This window comes from Sciurus carolinensis, chromosome 10 (genome assembly GCF_902686445.1).
Source record: "Sciurus carolinensis chromosome 10, mSciCar1.2, whole genome shotgun sequence".
In the NCBI taxonomy this organism is placed as follows: domain Eukaryota; kingdom Metazoa; phylum Chordata; class Mammalia; order Rodentia; family Sciuridae; genus Sciurus; species Sciurus carolinensis.
The window spans coordinates 72,613,695-72,620,391 of NC_062222.1; the positions used below are offsets into that span (position 1 = coordinate 72,613,695).

Consider the following 6,697-nt stretch of genomic DNA (forward strand, 5'->3'; position numbering starts at 1 on the left):
TTTTTTTCGTATATTTTTTTATTGGTGCACTGCAATCATACATAATGGTGGAATTTGTTGTTACAGATTCATACATGCACACAATATAACAATATATTTGGCCATTAACATTCCCCAGTATTTTCCCTTTTTCTTCCCTCCTCTCTCCCCTTGGTCCCTTTCCTCTACTCTTCTGATCTGCCTTCAATTTTAAGAGCATGGAACATCTTGTGCCTGAAGGAAGGACCTAAAATGATAAGGATATGTCAAAAGGTCACAGAAGCCAGATCACAGGCTGCTCCATAGGTCAAAATGTGACAAATTTAACAGAAAAATAAATAATGATGGTAATGATTTTTTTTTATACCAGAGATTGAACTCAGGTGTTCTTAACCCCTGAGCCATATCCCTATCCCTTTTTATATTTTATTTAGAGAGAGAGTCATGCTGAGGCTTAGGGCCTCTCTAAGTTGCTGAGGCTGGCTTTGAACTCACAATCCTCCTTCCTCAGTCTCCCAAGCTGCTAGGATTACAGGTGCACGCCACCACACCTGGCTTGGTGGTAATGGATTTTAATTCATTAAATAAAATGTTTAATTAACCTAATAAATTAAAAGTTTGATGAGATACTTCCATAAGTTCAAGTACCTCCTTCCAAATGACTCAATAACATGTGAAAAAAGAAAAAGTTTACAGAGGCATAGCCCAGTAGTCACCACTTATTATGAGTTGAATTGTGTCCCCCAGAATTCATACGTTGAAGTTCCAACCCCTAGTACCTCAGTTGGCCATGGTATTTGGAGACAGGGCCTTTAAAGAGCTGATCAGGGTTAAATTAGGTCATAAAAGTAGGCACTCATCCAATATGACTTGTGTCCTTACAAGGGAGAGCAGGAAACACAGACCAGGGAAAAGGTTCGTGAGACAGAAGACAGTCATCTACAAGCCAAGGAGGAGGACTCAGAAGAACCAACTCTGCCAACACCTGGATCTCAAACATCCAGCCTCCAAGACTTTGAGGAAATAAATTTTGTTGTTGAAGTCAGCCAATCTGTGGTATTTTATTATGACAGCCAGAGCTGACTGATACACCACCTTAATCAAATTTGCAGAGTGAAAATGCTCAGTGATAGGCAAATCCAAGAGCAGGCACCGTCTGATAGGATGCCATGCAAAGGGCACAGTACTTTCTGTTATTCCTGCCAGGGATACACAACCTGGATCTAACCAGAACACACCAGGAACGTCCTAACTAAAGAAACTACTAAAAATAACCACCCTGCAATTCTTAAAATTCTCAAGGTCTTGAAGTCAAAGAAGGGACTGAGGAATAATGACAAATGTACCCATTCTTTGGCAAATATTGATCAAACTTATAGTGGCATAGGATAAAGCAAGTATATAAATATTTAGATATATACATATCTAAATTTAAAAATAAATACTAATGGAAGAAAAGCAGGATAAAGGGATAGGGAGTGACAGGGACTGCTGTTTTAGGTCAGATGACCAGGGAAGGCCTCTGAGGAGGGGATATTTGAGCAGACAAATGAACCAAAAAGGGAATTTTGCAGATATCTAGAAGATCATTCCCAGCTGAAGCAGCAAGTGTCAAGGTCCTGAGACAAAAATATGCTCATTGATTTGAAAAAAGAGCAAAAAGTTCACAAGGATGGCAGAGGCTGAGCCAGGGAAAGCATGATAGAAATCAAGCTAAAGGAATGACGTGCAGTCAGATTGTATCAAGGCTTTGAATATCAGGGTATGGAATTTAATTTTGCCCTTGAATGTCATAGAAAGCCATTGGAGAGTTTTGAAAGTGGAAGTGACATGAATCAATTTATGATTTTAAATTATCACATTAGCTGCTGCTTACTAAATAAAACTTCTTTGGCAGCACAAGTAGATGTAGGAAGACTAACCCGGGGAGGCTTATTGTGGCCTGGTGAGAAATGATAAGGGTGGTAAAGGTGGAGCAGGAGGAAATGGCTCCAAAAACATGAACAGAGAATTCAGAGGCAAAAAGATCTGTGGTTATAAACAACCCTCTCCTAGTCAGGTTTCTGTCGGAGTACTGAGAGGAGGATAGTTCACACACAGAACAGGGAATCCACTCAACTGCACCCTTTCTCACTTTATCTAAGGGCACTTGTCATACTAGTCATAAAGAAGAATGACTCTATGACACGTGCCAGTAAATGGATGGATCTGGAAACTATCATGCTAAGTGAAATAGGCCAGTCCTGGAAACCAAAGCCAAATGTTGTCTCTGATACATGGAGGCTAACACACAACAAGTGGGGAGGGGAGGAATAGAAGTTGAGTGATGAGACAAAGGGGAATGAAGGAAGGGAGGGGAATGGGAACAGGAAATACAGCAGAATGAATCGGACATAACTTTCCTGTGTTCATATACAAATATATCACCAGTGGACTACACATCATGTACAACCACAAGAATGCGATCCTAATTCAAATGTTATACTCCATGTGTGTACATATGTCAAAATACACTCTACTATCATGTATATCTAAAAAGAACAAATAAAAAAGTGAAAAAATAAAAAAGAGCACCTTGTCTACAAAGCACCTATGGTTCCTCCCTTCCACGACCCTTCCCACCCCATGTGAACTACTTTTCCACACTCGCAGTGCTTTGTCTCTGGGACAAATAAAGGCTGCAGGCTTCCTCTTATGGTCTTTGCTGTTTGTCTTCCACTTCCAAATTCCAAGCTCCCCAGAGGGCAGAGTCCTGTCTTGGGCAGCATAGAGCCTTAAGAGCAGTAGAGCCAGAATTGTGGTATGCCTTGCATAAAATAGGGGAGAATGTCTAACAACGTAACTGTAGATGGAAGCATTTTTTAAAGAGAGGTTATTAGACCAAGGAGTTTACTGGGCGAAGTTATGTTATCTCAGATATTTGTCACTCTATTGGTTAACCAAATTTCTGCAGAACCTACTGGATGAGACAGGATTTCCAGAGTCATTTCTCTGTAGGTCCTGAACAAAATTCTAGTTCTGAAGGAACAATTTTTGAACCTGCCTCACAATCAGTGATGAAAATTCTTTCCAGTTCGGAAGTTTGGCAGAGTTCGCTTGTGCCTGACTGAGCAAGAACCCAATGTCAGGGCTGCCTGTATCAAAACACGGTTGCCATAATAAACAGGCTTTCGCTCTGCACAGAAGCATTCCAGAGAATTAGGTTCCCTCCTGCTCCTATTCACAAGGTTTGACCCATTCACATTACACTCTAGCTGTAAGGGAACACGCTCTTCAGCTAACTCTTCTGAGTTAGCTAGGCATTTACTATCCCAGGCTTACAGGAAAAAATTAAAAACCACTCTAAATCACCCTTAAACTGTTTCATCATAAACATGATTGATTCCCTTGATTTTTCTTCTTTTCCATCTTCTGCTGTGGATTTCCTTAAGTCTAAGGGCTTTGTCTTTTTTTGGCATTGTTGTGTTCACAGTTTGTCATTTCTTTGTCATTTCTTTGTCATTGTTGCATCATTGCTGATTTCATAGTCTGGAGCTCAGAGGGATCTAAAATATTTTACCTCACCAAAATAGGATACACATATGTATCCTGAGCATATTTTCCAGATAGGGCCTACGCCAGCAAACAACCAGAATTGCTATATTCCACTTACAACAGCAGGGGGCGCCTATCATAGGGATTTATGACACCTGCCTCCACCCCACCCCATTTAAGCATCATCAAAGCTCTTGATGGGATCCTCAACTGAGGCTGCAACATGAGCTGCCAGAAAACTTGCAACCGACCCAGAATGCCAAAAAAGGCACTCACTCTCAGATTCCTTTTGCTGCCTTCTTGCTATGGAGTCTTGGTATTCTCTATCAATGCTAAAAATCTCACAGCTTTCCCTGACTTGGTCCCTATCTTCCTTATAAATCAATTCATCTGCTGGTGTAGTGGCACACACCTATAATCCCAGTGACTAGGGTAGCTGAGGCAGGAGGACCACAAGTTCAAAGCCAGCCTCAGCAATTTAGCCATACCTTTTGCAACTTAGCAAAGACTGGTGTCAAAATAAAATTTTAAAAAGGACTAGGATGTAACTCAATGGTAAATCTCCCCTGAGTTCAATCCCTAGTACCATCAAAAAAGAAAAGGAAAAAACCTTAATTTTATTTAAAATAATCCGAGAAATATTTAAATTACAAATAGTAATAACAATATATGAGCGCAAAAGCATTACTTTTTATATTAACAGAATTGCTTTAAGCCGGGGACAGTGGTACACACCTGTAATCCTAGCAGCTAGGGAGGCTAAGGCAGGAGGATTGAAGGTTCAAAGCCAACCTTAGCAATCTAAGGAGGCCCTAAGCAACTCAGTAAGACACAGTCTCTAAATAATATATATATTTAAAAATAAGGGGCTGGGACGAGGTTGGGGTTATTGGGGTTGTGGTTCAGTGGTAGAGCGCTCGCCTAGCATGTGTGAGGCACCAGGTTCAATCCTCAGCATCACATAAAAATATATAAATAAAGGTATTGTGTTCATCTACAACTAAAAAATATTTTTTAAAAAAGAGCTGGGGATGTGGCTCAGGGGTTAAGCACACCTGAGTTCAATCCCTAGTACCAAAAAAAAAAAAAAAAAAAAAAAATGGCTTTAATCTAAAAACACTCAAGAGAAACTTTTCAAAAATTTACAATCAATAAAAGAAAATCGAGGATGCATGCATGTTTTAGAAGAAAGGAAGGCAACTTACACCTTGTACAGCTGGATGCTACGTTGGACTCTTATGCACAGGAAAAATGCTAGGAACTTGCATAAACAGTTGCTGGATTTGTTGACTGAAGTTATAGGCTGTGCTGGGCCCACCAAACTACACGTTCTTGGAATCATCACTTATTAAGGAAGCATGACTTCTGTTGAGTAAGACAAGCTGGGTCAAGCCTTTGAAGATGCTATTGAAGTACTAAGGCAGCATTCATCCGGAGATCTTCAGTACTCCCCAGATTACAAAAATTACCTGGCTTTCATTAACCATTGTCCTCACATCAGAGGAAATTCCAGCTGCTATGGAGTGTTTCCTACAGAGGAACCTGTCTATAATTGGAGAACCGTGATAAACAGTGCTGCAGACTTCTATTCTGAAGGAAATATTCATCAACCTCTGCAGAACATAACTGAAAATCAGTTCATAGAACCTGCTGTCTTCCAGCAGAAGGGAGGGAAAGGCAGGAAGAAGCTCAGACTGTTTGAATACCTTCACGAGTCCCTGTGCAATCTCGAGATGGCATCTTGTATTCAGTGGGTAGATAAAAACAAAGGCATCTTTAAGTTTGTATCAAAAAACAAAGAAAAACTTGCTGAACTTTGGGGAAAAAGAAAAGCAATCGGAAGACCATGACTTACCAGAAAATGGCCAGAGCCCTGAGGAATTACGGAAGAACTAGGGAAATCATCAAAATCCAGAGGAAGCTCACCTACCAGTTCAGCGAGGCCATTCTCCAAAGACTCTCTCCACCTCATTTCTTGGGTAAAGAGATCTTCTATTCACAGTCTGTTCAACCTGATCCAGAATATCTCAGTTTAAATAACTGGAATGCCAATTTCAACTATGCATATGCCAATTACCATGAGCTAAGTTACCCTGATTGCTAAATATACTCTCTCATTTTCCCACTGCCTGGCTTCAGGCAACCCTACAAAGCCTCAGGATTTTTCTCTTAAAGCAGTTGGTCTTCCATCTCCACAGGTTCCACATCCATGGATGGAAAATATTGGAAAAAACCAATTGTTTCTGAACTTTACATGTACAAACTTATTTTCTTGTTATTTTCCCCAAATGATACAGTAATAACTATTTAGATAATATTTATTTTATATTGGTATTATAAGTAACCTAGAGATGATTTGAAGTATTTGAGTGGATGTTCCTCACTTTTAAGCAAATACTACCTTATTTTATATAAGGAACTTTAGTGTCCGAGGCTTTTGGTATCTGATCCTAGAACCAATCTCCCCAGAAGTTGCCGAGGGACAAAAAAAAAGAGGAAAAAAAAAAAAAACCAATTAACTTAAATTATTCAATTAACTTTGCACTGAAAAATAAACGAAAATCATGTGTGCTTCTATAAACTAGCAAGAGTTAGGACTGCTCAAGCCAAGGACTGAGGGAGAAAAGTTCCCAGAGAGGAGAGCAGAGTGAGGGACCAGCACTTGCTTGGTTGCAGCCATTGGCTGAACCAGGCAAACTTGAGTTTCTAGATCATCAAGGACTGAGGCACAAGAGACAGACTTAAAGGCAGCTCGAGGTGGAAAGTCCAAGACCCTTCCCTTGAAGGTGAACTCTCAAAGGACTCTGAAAGATCATCCGTTCCCCTCTCCAGACATGAGCACAGTAAATGGCTTGTCAGACCTTAGTGCTGAGTGAAAGGGAGTTTTTCTCTAAGGATTTAAAACCACTTGGCAATTAAAAGGAATGAACTGCTTATAAACACAACATGGATCAACCTCAAAAACTTTACACAGAGAATTCAAAACCACAAGATAACCCTTGTTGGGATTTACAGGCTAAAGTCTCACATTTACGTGGCCAAATAAACTTCACGCCAATAATTTAGTTTAAAGTGGTCCTGGACAGATGCTGACCTAGTGCTCACATGGACAGACTGTACAGGGTGCAGGGCCAGATAGTAAATATTTGGGGTTTTGTGGGCCATAGGGCAACTGCACAACTTT

General features: G+C 40.3%; 1 pseudogene; it reads left to right on the plus strand.

Annotated features, from left to right (window-relative positions):
- The first annotated feature begins 4,871 nt into the window (after window positions 1-4,871).
- On the plus strand, window positions 4,872-5,617 carry LOC124994101 (transcription factor Spi-C-like; annotated as a pseudogene).
- Window positions 5,618-6,697: the final 1,080 nt, after the last annotated feature.